Consider the following 22,835-nt stretch of genomic DNA (forward strand, 5'->3'; position numbering starts at 1 on the left):
GCTACATCCAAGTAACTCACCATCATGAGCAAGAACTGCTCATCACCCGTTCTTCATTATGAGAAAATGCAGAATGAGAAGGAAGAGTTCAGATTATTTATTATTATCTTTCAAGCATCAATAGGTTTTCCTGTAGCATGTGCTCATATCTTTCCAAATGTTGTGATATATTAAAAAGCAATAACGATTTCCCACCTTGCAATAAAATTTACAGATTAAAGTACTTTCAATTTAATGTATAGATTAGTTCAAAGATATCCACAAATAAGAGAAACTTCTTCATGTGCATTTCTTATACACACGTGTTTAGATGTTGATTTGAGAATAATTTGAAAGTATGTCTTAATTAATGAATTTTTCTCATGTATATGCTTACTATTGAAGCAAATATATGTTTTTAAATTTGTCATCTTTTTTGCAAATTCTAATTTTAATCATTGATATTTCCTGTGTTATCTATGCGTTTTATATAATCTCTCCTATTTTATTATTTTTTGTTTTATCTTGTTTTAAATTTCAATTTTTACTCTCTTTCTACTCCATAGTGATATATGTATGTATGACATATAATTTATTACTTTTTCTATTAGTGTTATAAGTAGTGTCAAATATAATGTTAAAAGATATGCTTAAAACTACTTTTTTTCCATTTTAATGACAACTTATAATATTCACATCTATATATAGACAGAAACAAATATACATGTAAACATAAATATATATTTATTAAATTATTACTGAAACCCAAAGACACAATGATTTTTAAATGAAAAACTATTAAAGAAATTTCATATAAAAGCTGCTGTTTGTAAAGCACTGTTAACTCAACTTTATATATAGATATATATTACAAAGATAGAGAGTTTAACAAATATTTATATAATTATTACCATAAAATGGAAGATAAATCTTACTCTATATTTTACCTTTGATACAAATAATTTTTCTGTAATTCTGAAAGTTTAGTTTTACTAACTCCAAGGACTATTGGTTTATAATCTTAAAAATATGGATATTTGTAAAGAGAAATTACATATTAGAATGTTGGGTAAACCATGCCATTTTTTTGATTTAAATGTGTAAACTATGCTTAGCGTTAACCCGATTGTAGATATACTGATTTAGTTCTGAAAACAGCATAGATTGTAATAGAAAGAAATATATCTGAAATCTTTACTGTTGGCAAAATCTATTTTGGAATTTAAGTAAGCTTCATAACACAATGAAAAAATATTTTTTCTACACTATTGTAATTCTGTAGTGATAATGAAGGAGTTCTCGTATTTGCTTTTTGCTTAAACTCCATCCCCCAAGTCCTATTTCTCACAACCTCAGTTTACCTCCCCATTTATATAAATGTGATTGCCAGTATTATTTTTTCCTGGTTTATTATTTTTACTGTGAGCGTGCGGCAGTGAGGAATACAATGACTATCACTACAGTTTGGTGCCACTGCCTTGATTGGTACTAAGCTACCCTAAATTTTACCCATCATTGGTTTTATTCCATCTGTGCAAATGCCTACACAGTGAAAACAGCATTTGTCTAGGTGTCAGTATGAAGATACTTTTAACACCTGCCCATCCCTTCCCACCCTAAAAGGGTCATTAAGCTTCCCAGAAGACTATAGACCACACTTAGAGAGCACAGTGTTTTAAAACTAAAGATTATATTATCCAAGTATGATAAGTAGCCTAATATATTATGTGAATGATATTTCTTCAGCTGGAATATCTTGCTCCATCCACCTTCTTCAAAATTTCTCTCTTCAACTCTTAGAAGACCTCCTCAAGCGGGTTTTGTGTTCTGTAATTTTTATTTTTATAAGTAGAATTAACACTCGGGGTTGAATTTTACAAATAAAAATAAAACTTCAAAATTTTTTTGAACAAATGATTGGGCCATGTTTTAAATACTTGGAGCACAGAGAAAACTCAGCTACAACTCTTTTGAGATCTGCCATTACCAAAGAAATATCATCATTACAACCTGTTTAGCATGCCTACAAGTCGGTTGTGAGGTTGTTGTGACAGGCAGCACTTCAGAGATCCAGGAGCTATATAATGCTTTCTCCTTTGAGCCTGTCATTAAATTACACAGACTACCACTTTAAAGATGAAAGTTTCATATCACTTCATGCTTTGTCAAGGGTGCAGTTGGATGGTGAGGCTTAAATATCCACTTTAGCCGAAGAAGTGTAGAGCAGCATAATCCTTTAGAATGAAACATCCATGTTTATCTCGAGAAATTATTTTCTCATATATAGTGCTCTGATACCCAATCTTTTAGAAAATATTTCAAAAAGACTTTATTGTACTGTGAAGTATAAAAACTATTGCATTGGCATTGGGGATGCAGAAAGCAGTAAGGTAATGGCTAGATGTAGAGCCAGAAGGAAGATAGAGTAATCAGGGGATCGTTTCATAAACTATATAAATGTCTGACCAATGTGCTGTATATTTGAAACAAACAAACAGAAAAAACTAATGCATCTTCTCCAGCCAATATTATGTCTTTGCTTCAGTGGATTTCTTCACACATTTCTGGTATGGATAATGTAGATAACTTTCAAAATTTTAGTTTCGTTGTCAAAATACAGGAAGAGTCTGCTTTTAAATGGAATTATTCAACTAAAGTCAATAATAGTTGCCCACAGTCCATTGTTAAAAGAATAGATTCTATAGTTGGAATGGATATTTTGCACTATGCCACATCTAATAAATACAACATCTGAAAATTTGAAATTCTATGATTTAAAGTAATATAAATTACTTTCAACATTATAAGAAAATTTAATATTTTATTAATAGAATTCCTGATACTGCCTTCAGAAAAAAATAATTAAAAAATATGGCTTTTATTTACAAAATTTTGAATGGATAGATGATTTTAATGTATGCATCCATATGCTTCAGAGATATGTATATTTTTAAAGGAATAAATTTATAATTAACTTATAAGCTTCAAATATACATAATATCTATACCTTAAATTGTGCTTGCTTTGGTAGAGCTCATTAACACCATTAACTTTAAATTTCTTTGCTTCCCAGAATGTCAAGCTGCTCAATGTTTGCTCACAAATATGTTGAACACTTACTATATTTAAGACTGTGCTAAGTAATCTTAGGTTGCAAAACTGTATAAAAGCTGGAGTTTCACCCTTGTAGGAAGGTAAGGAAAATAGCATCATATATTACGCCATATATTATACTCTCACACATTGTGCAAAGGTTAAGAGGTTTTACATTGTCTCTGCTGTAATGTCCATGGGTAGGCCTGATTTGTCTAGGAGTCTGAGTAATTTAAGCCTCTTGCCATGATAATTGATTCACAGAGCCCAGGCCCAAGTCAATCAGTAAGTGGCAAGTGATCATTAAATCAGTAAATGATGCCCAAGGGCATCAGAGTGGTTCAGCTCAGGTGTGTAACTCAGGATACAGTTTGATGGTGAAGGGAGGGAATATCTTCCTCTTGGATATGAATGATGAAGAATGCATTTGTAGTTGATTGATGCTTGTGGCTATTTGTGAAGCCAGCGTAGCACCGAAGCTGGCAAACACAGAAGGCAGAGCCTCTGAAATCATAAAAATTCTAGAGCCAAAGGATGAAAAAATGTATGAGCTTACCTTAGTATTGAATACTCAGAAACAAGTCAATAAATTCTTATTTTTGTTTGTTGTTTTTTTTTCAAGTTGCTTGAGAGAATGAATTCATGCAGAAGAAATGTAGTGGAAAAAGATCAAATGAGAGTTCTTATTTGCTAAGTCAGGGCTGCAAATTCAAATGCTTCAGGGCCAACTCAGGAAATTAATGAAGCAAGTCAGGCATAGGATGAAACATTGTGGACAGTAATATTTTTTATTTTTTACTTTTTATTTATTGTTGATGTGTTAGTATAAGTCCAGTACTATTAGATTTTTCTATTTTATAAAGTTTTAGAAGATTAAATAAGATATTGTGTGGAGGAAGCTACTCACAGTGCCTTATATACAAAAAAACAATATATGGTAACTTATTGTTTATGAGAATAATGGCAAGGTATGTGACATCCAATAAATTTTAGGTCACCTTGTTTATTCTCAGTTTGACAGGGTATTTATGACAAGAGGCCAGGTGGATATAGGACTAGAGAACAGATGAACTATAAATGAGCTGTGGTTGACTAAAGATGACTTTAGGGAGACTAAGGGATAAGTGAGGGGTCAGAATTGAAGTGACTCATATGGGCATTTGAATACAAAAAATAGAAGAAAGACGAAAGAAAGGATAACATCAACAAAATAAAGGGAAACATTGAGAAATATAGAATATTATTTATTGGTCAAAGAGAGTAATAAATATGATCAATGTCTTTGAATGTAAATAGTTTAAATCTAACCTCTACCACATAATACCTACACAGCCTTATCCAAGTTAATTAACATGTTTTAAATTTTTTTATCTGTAATATGCAAATATTAGTCTTGACTCTCATAGAGTTTGTATAAAGTTAAAAGAGGTGCATATAATACATGTAGTTCAGTGTCTGGCAGAAAGTAAGTTGCTCAATAAATATTACTAAATTTATTGTTATTTATTTAGTGAGGAATGGAAAAGAAGGATCAGTAAAGAAGCATGAGAAAAATTAAAGAAGGCATAGTTAAAAGAAAATAAAGATACCATATTTAAAAAATGAAAGAAGATGTGATTTTTCAGAGTAACCGAAAATTGATGGTTGCAGAAAATGTCAAGGTTGAGGAATACGGAGAAGAAGTAATTATGCTTAATAAGTTGTCCGAAAGTTACAGGACATTTTTGTTTAAGGTTCTGTTCTCGCTTTGGAGGAAGAAGCACCTAGTAAGGGGTAGAGAAATATGGTAGTAGTAAACTTACATCCATGGAATGTAAACAGTTATTTGAGCTTTGTAGCAAAAGCAAGGGGTAAACATATTAGACAAGCCTTACAAGGAAAGATTTTGTTTTTTATTTTTGTTCTTTAATATAAGGGACCTGTGAACATGTTTTAATGTACATAAGAGAGGTCTCAATAGAGTTTCTGCAAAGAAAAAATGAATAATTATGTAGGTTTCAGAATGTGCAATGGCACAAAAAGAAATACAGAGGTTACCCATCATTAGAAATGAGGAAAACACCTCTTCCTCTAAAACAAAAATGAGAGAGGAGGAACGTTTTAAAGAGATCAGAGGGTTCAGTGACAGTTATGAGCTGAGAACATGGAGCTCGGATTTTATCATACTAGTCTTCTCAGTAAAGTAGAACACTTGGCCTATTTTTGAGCATAAGTATATGGTACATTTAAATAATATAGAAAAGTCTTGGAAGAGCTGCTATGGGAATAAACAATGTTGTTACCAAGAGAGATACATAAAGGTATACAATACTGAGAGCCCGACTGAAGTAATATAAATGACATTGGATCTATTTAGTAAAGTTTAAGATTTTGCTCTAGAAACTATTTCTTAAGCGGAGGTAGGAAACCAAATGTGGAAAGTTGCCTAGTATTTACTATTGGTCTGGGGAGAATAGTGAAGTTTCAAACACAATGATTTATTTTCTTGAGGCATCGTAGTTGGCTGTGCCGAAATAATTGAATGCAGGATTCAGACAAGCTAGTGCAGCACAAGAATAATGCTAAGTGCCTAGAAATTTAAGGAAGAGATATCCAAAAAATTGGAGAACTGAAAAATCAAGACTCAATTAGAATTTAATGGTTTTGAGAAATACATAGAAATAACAAGTATTGGAAGTATTGCATTGTGTTCGTACTTGGTATTTGTGGGAGAATGTTTGCAAAATGGCCTCAGTCCTCCATCGCTCCCTGTACCCATGCTTGTCGCAATGTCACATTGTTGAACCTCCCATCAAGAAGTTGAGTCTCTTGCCCTACTCTTTGTATTTGAACTGGCTTTGTGATTTGCTTTAACCAAGAGAATGTAGCAAAACAAAAAAACAAAAACAAAAGCAAAACAAAAAAACAACGAAAAAAACAGTGTCAGTTCTAAGTTTATGTCTCCAGGACCTTGCCTGCTTTCACTTTCTCTCATTCCTGTGCCTTCACCATGATAATATATCTTGACTGGCCTCTCTAAAGATTAGACCTGTGGAACAGGATGGTCAGCCTAGTTGACCTAGTTGAGCTACAAGATATAGGAGAAATGCCAGGCAAGATGAGCAGAGATGCCTTGTCAACTTACAGCTGAAAACAGACACATGAGTAGATATTATCAAGACCAGCTCAGGATAGCAGAATCATCTAGTGTACCCATAGATTCAGGACTAAAATAATGTTCATTGTAGTAGGTCCCTAGGTGTTGTGGGTGCTTATTATGCAATATAATTATGGTAATAAATGGTGCATTATTTCTCTTCGATAGGTTAAATATAGACTATTCTTGCAATGTACTTCATATGAAATACTTGCTTACCATTTCATGAGAACACTTTTGGTGTGTCAGATTCCTTCTTAAAGTATATCTCTCCGAATGTGTATAAGATGTGGTATGATCAGTTCAGGGTATAATAGAATCATCTCTTACTATGAATATAGTACTGTTGATGTATTCAAGGTTTGATTGGCCATTTGACAGCAATTTCCTGCTATTGAGATTTTCATAGGGAAAAGGATAAGCTGACCTGAGTCTCTAAGGTATAAACTACTGTTCTTCAGCTCCTGCTTTAACTAAAGAAACACATAACTTAAACATTATGTTGAAAGGCTTCCCATGAGCTTTTTAAATACATACTATATTTCAAGTTAAAAAGACTTGGGTAAAAGTATACTCTTTGTAAAGTCTTAGTCAAGTTAATTTATTTTTTGAGCATCACTTTTCTCAACTAAAAAAATGATTTACATGTGGGTAGCCCAGAATTAGATACAAAGTAAGAACTCAATATATAGTAAGTATAATTTTGTTAATGATACATTTCATAATTTCGGTATTAGTCCCAATTAAATTTTTTCAATAATAATACAGCCCCTTCCTACATGCATGTGTGCATGCGTATGTGCGCGCGCGCACGCACGCACACACACACACACACACGCACCCCACAATTGCCTTTTACATGTGTTTTAAAAATTCAGTTTTTTAATGCTCTTTTTAAAATTTAGAATATACCTATATTTGTTATTAAAGCTGTTTACATTAGTGTTGTTTATGTTCTTACTAGTCCAGAAAAAATTAAGAAGATTCATAAAACAGCAAAAATCTAGCAAAATAACAAAGTAGAAATGTGTTTTAAAGAGGTCATCAGGGTAGAGGTACAAATAGATCTAGAAATGAGGCAAGAACACAAAAAAATTTAGTCATAGTTTGTAACCTCTATAGTAGAAAATTAAAAAAAGAAAATGGGACAAGCAGATCATTTATAATGTTTGTAAGATAAATGCAAATACACTGTTCCCAAGTTCCTTTCAAAGAGGACACTCTAACCTAATGAACAAAATTCTCAGCCACATCTTGTCAACATGACTTTGAATCACATAGGGCTATTTGTTTTAATGTCACTCAATATAGGACTCAATGGAATTACACCAAGTCAGAATTTAATCACACTAACCCCATGGGACACAAATATGATAGACTTTGGGTGTACGCCTAACTGATGAGCTGAGTAAAGGCACAGATAAGTTATGTAGAGAAATAGATAGACTATATGATCTTCATTCAGCCTTCCTAAATGTTATTTTATCTTAAACCAACTTTTGATATTGGGCAATAGTGAGTTTAATATTAAATACCCTGACAAAGTTCTAGATTGCAAGTCATCTGTATTAGCAGCTAAATATTTTATGGTGAGCTTGTCATCAGGCCAAAATTGATATGATAGTATTAAAACTGAGGAAGCCATCTAAGCCATATTCTAGTATACAGAAGCACCCCAATACTCTCTGGATCAGATGGAGTGAGACCTGCTGACAGTAAGGTTCTTATCAATTATTAATTTTGGGTCCACATAGTTCTTAAGTAGATGGTAAATGATTTTTAACACATAGTCATTACCTATGTCAGTTGTTTATACAAGATAAAGAACGTAATACGTTAGGGTTGTTTGAATATTCATAAAATTGAAAAATATAGTATATTTTTCATTTCCTTGATCTTACTAGTAAATAATATTTTTTCTTACTCTCTTTTTATTACTTGTATAGTATTTTTTTATCCTCATTTTCTCCATTTCTCTTCTTTTGGTCATGGGCCTAATTTAAATGTCCATGTCCATGTGGTTTCTTGCCAAGCTCTGTGGAAACAGTCTTTGCCTTTCAAGAGCTTGTGTTGTCAGACAGACAACAATGATGTCAATAGACACGTAGCAGGCATACCAACTGGAGAAGGAAAATGTTAGCCACCACAATGCTTTAAGGTACAGGCAAACAGTCCCATCTTTGGGACTCTTCTCTCTGAAATACACAACTTTTCTTCCTTTTACATAGCTGATATTTTCCTTTTCCAAGTCAATATTGCTGAATTTCTCCCTAACCTGCGCTTTGCGTGAGATGTGCCCTAGATTTTTAAAACCAGTTTAATCAATGCATCTTATAAACCGAACTATTTTTATAGAATATTTATACATTTGTAATTCCTTAGTTCTGCTGGATCTGTGGCATAAGCAAAGGTTGCCACTGTTACTTCAGGCACGGCGCCCTCATCCAAACCACATGATTTATTCTACTTCAGTGAAGGTAGGAAAATTCTATTTAATAGTCCTTGGGGGTATGAGAAATCAAGGCAATTTTATAACAGAAATACGGGATGCATCGTACTTCAGGCTGTAGAATAAATTCCTGTGGACAAGCTATATAAACTGCAGCTGCTCAGCTGCCGTTTGCATGCACACTGATCCGTCTGCAATTTTGTAGTATCTGTTCATTTGGGAAAATATGACCACCAAATCCTCAAGTATTTACCAAGATGGGAGTTGTGGATATAGGGCAAGTACATTTATAGTATCTCTGACATGTAAAATTAAAAGCAGACCAATGAATAAACAGCAGGTTATTCTTCCATGGTAACAGCTTAATGCCCATAATATAGATCAAATACCTGTGTAGTAGTCAGCTCGTAATTTATAAGGGAATGTTGAATTGGTCATAACTGTTCTTTAGGCATAGGAATGCCAAGGTTTAGAAGTATATTATAACAGTACTACTCTTCCTGTTAATCTAATGGGGGAATTCGTATACATGAGGACAAAATGCAAATAAAGTATGCTTAAGTTTTGAGTTAAAGCATTGTAAAAATAAATTAAAGCAAAGTTTATTTTTTACATTCTCATGCTGCTCTTCTTCCAAAGGCAGGGTCATGTTACATTAAAATAAGGACCATGTGTTAAAATATTATTTCATAACATATGATCATCTTATTCTTAGAATTTTATCAGTTGCAAGTGACAAAAATCCATTGCAAACTGGTTGAAGAAAATCTATCAATCATCTAATCTCTATCTATCATCTGGTTATTATCTATCTATCCGTTGTGAGAAAATTGGACCATATGGCTTTTGGGGCCTTATGCTTACCCCAGATCACATTTACAGAGGATGGAATCAGAGCTGTTGTCAAAGAATGGGGTTATAAACAAGTGTCCACTGTACTGATGAAATATGAAAAATTGAATAAAGTATTCCCACTTGTCTGCAGCAGCATAGAATACAGCATAACCTAATAGCAACTAGCTGCTAGGAAGAATGCAGATCTATGTTCATGGGTTAACATATATTTATTCTTATTTTCCCTACTCCCAGAAGGGGATTATACTCTGGAAGGACCCTCCAGTATCTAGAGAATTGCTATATATGATTCTAATTAAAATTTAACCTTTTATATGGGTTCTATTAAAACATAAATTTATTCTATAATTTCTAGAGATACAGCATGTGCAGTGTATTATTATTAATAAGGGTAAAGAAAATGTATGAAAAATGTTTGAATAATCAGGCAAGACTTCAGTATAAATGTATGCAAATTTGCCAAACATTGTCGTAAAATCTGAGAAGTATCCTCAGGAATTTTCTTTTTTATTATGCTAATGGTCAAGATCAATTGAAACATGAAATGTATGGAGATTTATGGACTTTTATGTAATGTAAGTGCCATCAATTTTTCAAGGCAAAATACATAATATAAGCCATGCAGATTTGGATTTAATATGTAGAAGAAGTTGGGAAGTATTTGGTTACACTGAGTCTTTTTTAAGGGAGGAGCTTATCAAAGATATCATAAACTCTAAACTGAGTTATTAAAGATTTTAGGTATTGGATTTAATTAGAATGATTATATTCCATTTTGCCCAAGATGGACCCAGCTTATACCTATTATCCTGGCACTATATCCTGTCTGTTTTAAACTGTCCCAGAGTAGTTGTTGTTTTTATTTTTATTTTTAATAATAAAATTTTAATAATAGTTGCAGTTAAGCTAAATGTAAGATTAGTTTGTTAACCCTCAATTTATACTCACTGTTTCTGCCATGATTTCTACTAATACTGTGGGAGATACTTGTGCAACTAAGAGCACACTCAAATATAAAATATGAAATCAGTGATAATTGATATTTCTTTTTCCAGTTGCTTTCGGGTAAAACAAGGTTAACACTTTCCAATCAAAGAAAGCTTGAAAGGTGCTGTCCATTAAAAGGGCGTGTCCCTCAACACAGGGGCTTGGGAACACCATACTGTTCTCAGCATTCTACTTTGCTGCCCCTGGTGGCCACTTGGAACAACAGCTTGTTGTACCTTGACCCAGGCAGTGGCCTACTGAGTGTGTGAAGCCCCCAGGTCCCCACTGAATAGGATAGGTGATAACCCTTGGAAATATGTGGGACATATGTGTGAGAGATAGAGGCTGAGTAGTCTTGTGATAGAGAATATAAAGATCAGTATGAATGCTCTTACTAGAGTGAATTTTAAAATGAATAATGTGCATCTAAACCTACTTATTTTACTGTTTGTTTTTAAACTTTTTTTTTGCAATATACCTTTTGGGCAGAAATGGGTTCACAAAAACAAAGTATATATTAATAAGAAATTAGTCCCTGCCCTGCAGTCTTTATCATTCTCGGAAGAAATTTGAAGATGAATGAACAACTTGTATGACATATTTGTCACCCGTCGCTATCCACTGTGGGGCCCCCAAGCACATGAAAACCAGGAAACACGAGTCTGTAGCAGTGGGGCCAATATTTTCTTCAAAAGTTTGCAGTTATTTTTAAAAGATTGTGCTCTTGATGGTTTTATTAAAAAAGCTGTAAAAGGTCTATTGGCATATTCTGAAGAATGACTTTTCATTTGCATAGAATTATTATCCTTCCAAATTAATTTTACTTGTTTTCATATTAGAGCATGTTTATTTAAAATAAAATTCACCCAGAAGCTAAACTTCCAAATTCCCTTTTTTATCTCAAATTTTCTTATGAACATAAAAAAAGTAAAGTGACGTTAATGTGTTGGATGTATTAACTCAGGAAAACCTTCATGAACAGTCAGATGATGTCCAGTTTAATGTGTGTCATCAGAAACTATAAAGAACAAAATAAATTAATTCTGGTAATGGTTCATTATTTTTTCCTTCCAATTTTTGGAATCAATATAAAAGTGTTGGTTCTTTTGTTTAAGGTGAAATATCTGACATTACTATTAATACTTTAAAATTTTACTTAAAAAGTTCATCAGTGAAAATAAATTTATGTTTTTATCTGATAAAAATACAAATACCAAGTTTAGCAGAATACAGCATAAGGATATAAAATTGTTCTACTAACTCAAAAAGCCTATAAAACATAAATGTTCTTGGAATTGCCTTTAGTGTAAGCATCCAAAAAAACTGTAATATTCTACCCATCAAAAAAAAGCTATTGTCAAAATTTATATTTTATATTTTAGTTGTGCTTTTGTTAAAAATAAATTTTATCCAAAATGTTCAACAAATGGAGCAGTTAAATCTTCAGTTTAGAAACTTTAGTGAATTACCATTACTGAAAAAGTCTTGCAAACTGGAAGATACTAAAATTTCTTCCTATAAGAGCAAAAGAGGGAAAAAATACATTTAAATATGATAGTACAAGTAGAGTATAAAGGTTTATTCTGAAAGTTTATATTATTATTTGCAATATCTTGATTTGTAGAAGAAATCTTTTGATAGGGCGTATATTGTTTAATTCTATGTATTTATATTTCTTGCTAAAGTGAAACAAAATTGATGATGTCTATGATCTGCATTTAAATTTAGGGAAACAAAATTATAAGTAGAAACAACTTATTTTATGTGTATTTTCTTGTAAAAATATTTATCAAAAATATTTTGAGTGGAGGCAGAGTTAATCTTTTGAAAAATTTCGAGATGAAATATTTATACATGTCAATATGAAAATGTAAAGAATTGAGAATAACCTTCTTTTCACAGTATTTGATTTGATCTTCCTAGGCACCTCAGCACTTGTAGAGAGTATTTTCTTCATTAAAAATATTTTAAAATATGATCTAAAGAGAAAAGAATCATTAGAAGGTGGAGGCAATTTCAAATTTATTCACATAAAATGCAGCTTTGAAGATCACATAAAAAGATTTTAAAAATCATATTAAAACCAAATTCTTCACATAATGTACCTAACATTGTAAGAAACAGACACATAAGTAAGCTACTGGAACCTAAGTATGCATGAAACCTTAAAAAAAATCATTCTGCTAATATATATTTTTAAATTTCAGAAAATCAAACTATAGATTTTTTTTTTTTACTTAAAGCACATGAATATATTTTATTTTTTAGGAATAATTTTTGCTTTGAGAATAAAGTAGTTAATTTGATATATTCACCCAGCTAGTAATCAGGTCAAGTACTCATTTCCAAAATGTCATGGTTGAGCTAGATTGCTCACTCAGTTTCAGTAAAATTTTTTTGTTGTTGTTTATGTTTTCCCTTTGTGTGTCAGAACTTAATCGGCATGAGAGAGATGTTTAAAAAGGAAAGTGTTATACTAGAGTATTAATGCCAGTCTCCATGATATATTAGTTTATTTCTGATTGTGAAAGAAATTAAAGAAAAATATTTTCTACACTTACCCTGAAATTAATTCATATATTCAATAAATATTTACTGATTTTTTAATGTTAAAAAGTGTTCATATAACATGAACCTTTATTCTGTCCATAATAATTATAAAACGAATCTCAATGAGGTGACAGTTATACTATTTAGTTTTGATTTACTGATTTAGTATTAATATTTCACATAATTTCTGTAGAAGATTCTGGTGATGTGATTTGTGTTCTGAAGATAACAATTTGTAAATAGAACCTACCCATTGGGTAGAAGGTAGACCATACATGAAATGATTTCAGTGTTGCAAGGATTCCACTATTAGACACCCTGCCTTTGGATCTTGAAAGTACGTTAGAATTGATGATAGTCTTTTTATGATGCCTGAATACCTGTAAAAGGGCGTGAGACTATAAAGGTCCAGGAGCTGCAGGTGGGCTGATGTTTTACCCTTCTGATCTCTTTCTCAGCTGATCAGTGATGACAGCATGATGGGAGAAGACTTTTCTTAAAGATAATTCTGAACCTGAAAACTGTCCTCTTCCTGTTAAAATTATTGTGTATATATAATTGCTTGTCCTGGGACTATAAATGGCAAAAAGAGAATCCATTCCCTGATATTTCTCAGAAGTAATGAATATTTTGAAGGGTACACATTAGCAGAGAATACCATTTTTCAAATGGAGTATTCTGTATGTTTATGCACAAACAGGAAAAGAATGCATACCTTATAGTTTTAGAAACAATTTTGACTATAAACTTAAAGTCTTGAATGTAAGCAATTATGAACAGAGTTTTCAGATCTTATTGGGAATTACAGGTAAATAAGTAAATGATATGGAAATAAAAAGATTAACAAGAGGTAGCAGTAGATCAGAACCAAGGTAAAGATATTTCTGTATGGATGTACTTCCTTTAGCCTCATTACGCATAGTGAGGAGGATAATACTAGATTCATATTTTATTTGATCTGTTTCCTGGTATGTATACATATATGAGTCTGTCTGTGTGCACGCATGCGTGCGCTTGCTCTCTCTCTCTCTCTTTCTTTCTCTCTCTTTCTCTTCTAATCTAATCTAGTCTATCATAATTCTGAGGTATAATTTCTGTTCCCACCTAAAGTGTACAATTGAAAGAATTTTGATGACTGTATACCCCTGTGATATTATCTTTTCAATAAAACAACAAAATATTCATCGCACTCAAGACGCCCTTTACCTATGACACTAGGCAAATGATAATTGCCTTTTGTCACCATTGATTAATTTGCACTTTCTAGGTGAGTGTGTGTGTGTGTGTGTGTGCGTGTGCACGCGCGCTATTTTGGTTATCTGTCTACCTGTTAACATATATACAGTAGATAGAGTCACACAGTACGTTCTCTTTGAGTGTGGCTTCTTTTACTCTGCACAATTTGAGATTCATTTATTTTGTTGCATGTATCAGCAGTTTCTGGTTGTTTACTATTCATTGCATGGATATATCTTATATATTATTTATCCATTCACCTATTGGACATTTGGGTTGTTTACCAATTTTTGGCTATTGTAAATAAAACAGCTATGAACATTCGTGTACAAGTCTTTGTGGGGACACATGACAACCCCCAAAATTAACAAAAGGTTTGGGTGAACACTTCATAGAAGAAGATATATGAATGGCCAATAAGATCAAGAAAAGATGCTCACTGTAAGTTGTCACTAAGAGAATGGGAGTGAAAACCTCAGATACCAGTATATACAAACTAGAGTGGCTAACATTTTAAATGACTGAAAGTACCAAGTTCTGGCAAAACATAGTGGTACTGGGACACTCATAAACTGCTGGTGAGAATGTAAAATTGTGCAACCACTTGGAAAATTATGTTAGAGCTTCTAAAATAGTTAAAAATACATCTATCATACAACTCAGCTCTATCTCACCTAGGTATTTACTCAAGAGAAATAGAATCTTATTTTAAAAGCAGTATGTCTGAGCTTTTTTATTCTGACTGTGACCTTAGGTTGGTTAAGCATCCTGAGTTTTAGTTTTCTCACTGTTAAAAATTTGGGAATAATTAAAATGTTTATGAAAAATTTCGTTTAGCACCTAGACTATACCAGTACTCAGTAAATGCTGGTTGGTTATTTGGCTTTAAAACATTCAACCTTCAGTGTGGATTCATTCTTTCTAAATTATTTTATACACTTGTCTGAAGTTTATACCTCTAAAAAAATACTGAACAGAAACAAATGAGCCAGGGGACTCTAACCATGGGAAATCGCAAAGACTCTATAGGTTCGGGTAACATGTTTATCATACAGAATGCAGTCCAGCTATTGTCCTGTAGAGAAACAGGACATGGGGCAGGCCCAGGGAGATGGCAAGGACACCAGCAGACAAGTACAGAGGCACCTACCTCACTATTCTTCACGATTGATTCTCTCGTGACCTTTGTTAAATACAAATTGGAGACAATAAGATTATATTCTCTGCCTTATTTATATTATTCATATCTCAACATTTATGCAACTCTATTCAGACTTAGTGGTAAATATAGATGGGCAATTGCTTGTTTAACCACGGGGTGTTTATTGAGTAACAAGGGAAGACGTCTAAGACCAAGCAGTGGAGTGGTCACGAGCTGCAGGACCTCACTGTAACCTCAAGATAAAGGGTCAGGAAAAGGCCAGGCACATTACTGGCTAAGGGCAGAGTGTTTCAGAAGTTGAGTTGAAAGTAACTCTTTCGAAGAAAGAGAAGAGGCAGCTAGGCACTTCCGACGTCTGTTCGGGAGGGGTTTTGTGAGCAAGGGTAGGAGGCAGTAATGATTTAAGACAAGCTAAGACGAAATAGAACAGCCCGGCTGAAGTGGAAACTTTACATAATTGAGGAGTGTTAACGTATGGCAAAGTAAGCAGTGGCCAGAGGGTTAAGGGGATAGCATTTATATTTCTGTTATAAGGAGCTGTTGACGATTCACTTGTGGCTGCAGCATGATCAAAGATGTGTTTAAGAAAAAAGATGTCTTTAAGCAGGTTAAGATAGATTGAGCATCTGAGCATCTGGAGATAGCACAGATACTAGGAGAATATTTAGGTGACTTGTGTGACAATCTAGGATCAATGCTAATCTTTTAACTCAGTACTTTTCGCCTTATTCCTGTTCTGTGACCTTTGGGAGCCCTAGCTTTGGAATAATCCTTAGTCCCCTGATTTTGCAATGAGCTTGGCTAACTGTGCAAAAGGTGAATTATCAGGAATATGAGTTCAGACCTGTTCACCTTAGAGAAACATCACAAAATTAAGGACATGTATTTTTTAGAAGGAGGAAAATGTGTAAATACAGAGAATTACCAGCAGCTGTCATTTTAGAAGGATGATATTTCTCTTTCTTGTGTTTTGTCCCCTGAGGAACAGTTGAAGGTCATGTTATTATAAGTGCTGATATATTATAATATTTGTGCTAGCTCATTAAATTTGTCATATCAAACATTTTTTTTAAATTTTACCTGACACTCTTCATTCCTTCTCTTTCTACTCAGTAAATACAGCAAAAAACAAACAAATAAATAATAACAAACATCCTCAACTGTCATAGTCAGATTTACCAAAATGCCACCAAATATCTTGTTGTGTCTTTGACTATATGGATTAACTTAAAGTGAAGTATTTGTGGGATTATTTTATGTTTGCAGTCATTTTATACTTATTAATAAGCCATCAGGGAGAATAATTCAAACGTAACATATTCATTCCGAATTTGTTTTACCAACCAGATGTTTCTCAAGTATCCCATATACTTGTAAACATTAAAGAAAACAGCAATGAGGCGAGACTGTTCTTTTAAAAAACGTTACAGAGGTGAAACTGGTTCTTGGGAATAGTTATCTGATTTAAGGTTTTGTGCTCATAACTTATTCTCAAGCAATCTAGAGTCTCTAAATAATTACCTCAGAATAAGCTCTGAAATACGGGCTTGTCTCAGAGGGTGACACATACAACTACACAACTGATAGCTACGTTCTCAGGTTGCTAGGAGCATGTCTGCAAAGTCTTATTCAGCACTATGTCGATTTTAACCTTCTGCTTCACCGATTTGTCTCAGAGAAAGTTTTACTACCACCACTATCAAAACAGCGTCCTACAAAATAAACTCATAAACTCTGTGCTCCCTCTTCTCTGAGGTCTGTAGGCCTTTACTGATTAATTCTTTGGTGGTCTTCTCCAGTGGAGTGACTTTTCCATATAACCTTTGCTAGTTTTCCTCGTTTGGGGTATTTTTTTCATCTGTCATCCTTTTAGGTGTTCAAGTCTTCTCACTGATTTCAAATTAAGTTTTCTTTTTTATAAGGCATTTATTCCTAAATTTAAAAAATTGAAATGAAAATCCTCACACATAGGATGAAGGCACAGGCAATGTCTCTATCCACACAATCACGTAATTTTTCTTGCTAGTCCTTTTCTTCCCCTGAATGGATTCAGCAGCATGTTTTTTCTTTTTAAACTGAATCTTCTTTATTTTGCATACGTTAATTTCAGAAAAAAAAAGGTCAACAACAACAACAACAACAAAAAACACCCACAACACACAACATCCAAACCCAATGTCAAATGTGGGGAGGGAGGACTCAAGGCCCTTGTATCCTTCCTCAGGCAGAAAGGAGAGAAAAAACCCACTGGATGTCAGCAGAGGAAATCAGGGGGGCCAGGGCCACTCAGGGATGCTGGGGAGCCTTGGGGACACTGTTCAGAGGGCAGAAGGTGTCAGGAGCATATTAAGGACAGTTGTGATCAGGACAAGAAGGGACTCTCTCTCACCTGCTTCCTAACTCTGGACCACAATCAACTTAAGCTCTCCTGAAAAAAGAGATCTCCTGCATTTGATGACTGTTATCACACTAACTTGATGAATGCTTTTTCCCAAGTGTATCTGTGTGCATTTAGCAAACAAATAGAACAAGATTTTAAGCACGAGTTTAAAGAATCATGGCTATAAAATATCTGTTTCTGGCTCCGCACTTCCCCATCTCCAGTGACCCTACAAAACTGAGCTGTATGTGTATAATCTCTTTGAATCAGACAAGACCATACTTGAACCAACATATTGGTAAATTTATTTTTCTCACTACTACACGGCACAACCCACCTCCCATGTTCATTATAATCCCATTGCCTCCCACTTAAACTGGAAGTAATTAGCTGATAATTTGTGAGCCTGGTTTACAGTCAGTGTGAAACTGAACGAAATAATATTTGGTGTGTTCAATTTTATACCATTTAGGGGGAAAGAGAAAAGCATATTACCTCTAGCAGGTCTCATGTATTATATGTGACTGAAAACACAACTTATGTTTATGTTGCAAATGTCTTAACATCCTAATGTGTCATCTAAAATGTTAGATGAAATATAAGCTCTTAATGACAGTTATTTAAAGTATAAAACTTAATTCACAATTATTTTTATTATAGAGGATTATTACAAAACTATATTATAACATAAGATACCATACTTTTAAAATAAGTTTTTAAATTAAACCAAAAATAACATGAGTACCACCAAGTCATGAGATTACCCATGTTAGATTGTATCCACAAAGTTATTTTTTAGACTTTCTTTCAACTCATGCTTTTAATTCTATTAGTTGCAATTTCAGTTTCCTATTAGAAAGAACATAAAAGCTTTACAACAGGACTTACAGAGTCATTAAACAGGTTGTTTCAAAAATATTTTAATAAAATGAGAAAATGTCCATGTTTTATAAGTAGACAGCTATATGAACAGCAAATCCTATGCACATGTCAAATATATCTCTAGAAAAACTATAAAATTATACATCAAAACATTAAAAATGGTTACTTCTGATCTAGGAGAAAAGATTAGATAATTTTGTTTTCTATTTTGTAAATTTTTTATTACCTAAATTTTTACAGTGAGCAATTATTAATGTACTATAAAGAAAAATATGTTAATTTTAAATAAAACCACGAATGTAACATGTATAGCACACAATTTCATACATAGTAGGTATTCAAAAATGTCAAATCCCTTCCCTGCTCAGAGAATATCAAATCAATGATTAAAGATAGTTTTGATTATTAGTAAAAAAACATATTTGAATTGTCTAGAAAGCAATTGTACTCAAATATCTTATGGTCTTGGCTAAGAAGAACAGCATAAAACTTAGAGACAGGGGTTAGCCCTGGGCATGAAGAGCCTTCGCAGGAGAAAGTTAAAATGACTCATCGTTGCTCTGAAGTCTAATTAAGCAAGTGAAGCATGAGGGTGATATCATCAAAAATTGTTCTAACGGCAGGGAAGCGATTATGGAAACTATTGCAATGGTCAAGTTCACTTATAATGAACACATGAATAAGAAACTGCATTAGCCACTGAAAGCAAAGTTTTATCTGGACCATATTTTTTTTAATGATAACAAGCAAAGTCAATGCTTGCTTCAGTTTGCTTTTGGGAGAAAAGTGAAAGGTCGAGGTCTTAAACGACCATAAAACTTAAAAAAATAAATCTGTCAGACAAATACTGTGGTCAAGGCCGTACAGACAAATTGAAAGTAAAAAATAAAAAAAGTTAGGTGATAATTTTGGCTTCACCTAGAAAACATAGATAAACATAATACAATTCACGCAAAATCATAATTGCATATTTGTCTTTTAACGCTCACACCTCCGAACTTCTGGGCTTTCCTATTTTCTTTTTTTGTCATGGCTCATCTCACTAATAAACTGATGGAATGTAACAATTAGAGATACTGTCTAGCAGATATTTTGTTATTTATTAATATATATTAAGTTTTTTCAAAAAGTTATTTTAGAGGGAATGCAGCTCGCATTAATATTATTGGCTAGGTGGAAAGCCAGAGGAGAGAAGGAGCAATTAGGGGGATCTTTTACAAACTATATAAACGTCTAACCAATGTACTGTATACTTGAAACTAATTAAGAAAAAAAAAAGTGTTTTTAGAGTGCCTAATAACTACTAAATAGTGTTCTAATTGATGGAGATATAATAAGTAATTAAGCCGGAAAATTTCTACACTCCTAAAGCTGATATTCTGAAAGAGAGGAAATGGACAATAAATAAGTAGCACACTTGGGGTAGGGCGCGCTGCTGCACATTTAATTCACGCTGTGAGAAGGATGAGCACGGAAAAGGCATTGCTCCCCCGCAGGCCCCTTTCAATGCTTCTCCCGCTGGACTCTGTGCTGCTGCTGGGTGTTTGGTTTGTTCTTCAGCTTTAGGCAGGGCTTCTGCGTAATCATGTCGTTTTCTCTCAGCTGGCTCTGTCCCCCATCATTCCTCATTGACTGTGGACCCCAAGCCTCCCTCCCTCTTCTCTGTCCCACTCAGAGACCAGGGACCTGGGAGGTTTACCACAGCCTCCGCTGTGGGTTAATCTCATTCTTTCATAAAGCACTACCAACAGACGGCCAGTCTTACCTAGATGTTTTTTTTCCAGCGGATGTTGAGAGTGGCACAATCAGACTAAACCTTGGGACCTCTCTCATCAGGCTGGACTGTCAAGTTTATTTTGCTGTGTCTTAGGTTGGATGTAGATATTGAGGGAGAAAATGTAAAGAGACCCGAGTTATTCTATTGCTATTTGAAAACCGTGAAGCTCAACATAATAAAGCTGAAAATTTTCCTAAGATAATAAATGTATGAGGATCTCAAATAAAAACAAAGTATTTTCTAACTACAAAAAGCTGAGTCTAAAGTTAATATGGAGAAATAAGCAATTGTATCCATAAAATTTCTAAAAATAGAGAATAATGTTGAAAAATAAGCTCTATAATATTATAACATATACTATAAAATTAGAATGCTCTTTAAAATCCTATAATGTTGATGAATAAATTAAGATTGTTTGTAGAGATGCTGAAATTTCTGAAGACATCCAAATACATTTAGAAATTTAATGGAAGAGAATTGGGACTTCATTTTTGTAATGAATGCTATTTCAGCAATTTTACAGACCCATGGAAAACAAACAAATTTGAACCCTATTTCCCTTTTGCTCCAAGGAGAATTCCAGCGTATCAAATATTTAAATATAAACATAAAAATCACAAAAATCCTAGAAGAAGCCATGGAAGAATAATTAAATACACACACACACACACACACACACACACACACCTATCTATATCTATATATATACATATATATAGACACATTTCAAAAATATGAGATTTTTCTCAGCATAGTATGAAACTCAGAATCCATAAAAGAAAAAGAGAATAAAATGAAGATGTTTTTAAATTTATATAAAATCCATACGAGCAGTTAAAAAACAAATATTAATTAAAAAAATATATGCAACTCATATCACATAGGATTAATATCCTAATACATAAAAAACATCTTTAATGAAGAATAAATACTTGGCAAACTAATAGCACATAATAAGCCAATATGGATAAATAACTTCACAGAAAATTAATCACAAATGTTTAATCCTATAAAAGATGTGCAAAATGAATTTTTACAAAGCCATGTATGTTAAAACAGTTGTTTTTCACCTATTTTATAGATAAAAACGATTGATCAGGATTATTATTATCAATCAGGAGAATTAGAAACTGTCATATATTGCACAAAACTTAGCCAGTGAAGTTACATAAATTCTTCCGAATGCTTTTGCTTAGTCCTAACACACTGTCCTAAAATGACCCATAGATTTCTTACCTATTTGAGTCTTCTCTTGACCTTCCTGACTACACTCCTTCATATTAAACCTCTCCTTCCTCTACACTGTTTATGAAACTTTCATAGCATATCTTTGAACTGTTTATGAAACTTGCATAATCTATTTTTAATTATATATGATGTCAAACTATACTATAAGCATCATGAACTTTGAACCATATCTTATTTTTTAGCAAATGCAATGCCTTAACCTTCTATTTGTTAATAATAAAAGTGGTATTAGACTACAGTTTTCAAATGTTTTCTCATTCGGTGCCATAATAAATCCTAGGGCTGAGTATCACTATTTAGTCTACAGACAAATAATAGAATCAGGTTATCATCACATATTGACCAGTCAGAGCCTATAACATAGGAGTTTTATAGCCAGATGAACTGGATGGATGGATGGATGGATGGGTGTTGGGTGGACGGACAGATGGATGAGTGGATAGTTATATAGATGATAGATAGATAGATGCATAGATATCCTGGCTCTTCCACTTATTGGTCATGTGAGATTTAGCAATTTGGTTAATTTCTTTAAACTGGTTTTCTTATCTATCAAATCAAAATAACAATACCTACCTCAGAATTTCTAGGAAGAATAAATAAGAAAATGAAAATAAAGCATTTGGCACATGACCAGTCACATAAGAACTGCTCAGGTACTATGACTATTACTATATTTCAATAATGAAGCTTTTGTTATCTATAGATTTACTTTTCTTTACAACGTGTTATTCTGACTCACCTTGTAGGTAACTCAAAATGCTGGTGGTGGATCATTTTTGGTGATAAACTGATTGTGAATTCAACAATTGAAATATATTTAGTGCTTTACCAAATCACTTTTCTCATATATGATTCAGTCAAAGAACCAGTAACAATCAGGCAAAATGAAAGTTGACATTGAATAACTTTATTATTCATTATTACTCTAACATTAGCTCTTCACATTTGTTCTTTGTTCCATTGTATACAGTGCATGAATGATACTTTGTTTGATTAGTGTCTATTCTTTTTTTTTCTAAGACTTCATCAAAACATTTGTTCATTATCAATATGTTTCTCTCTCTTTTTGTTTTTGTATGAAATTTAATCTTGTTCATT

Source organism: Rousettus aegyptiacus, unplaced genomic scaffold, assembly GCF_014176215.1.
Source record: "Rousettus aegyptiacus isolate mRouAeg1 unplaced genomic scaffold, mRouAeg1.p scaffold_m13_p_11, whole genome shotgun sequence".
Taxonomy (NCBI): Eukaryota; Metazoa; Chordata; class Mammalia; order Chiroptera; family Pteropodidae; genus Rousettus; species Rousettus aegyptiacus.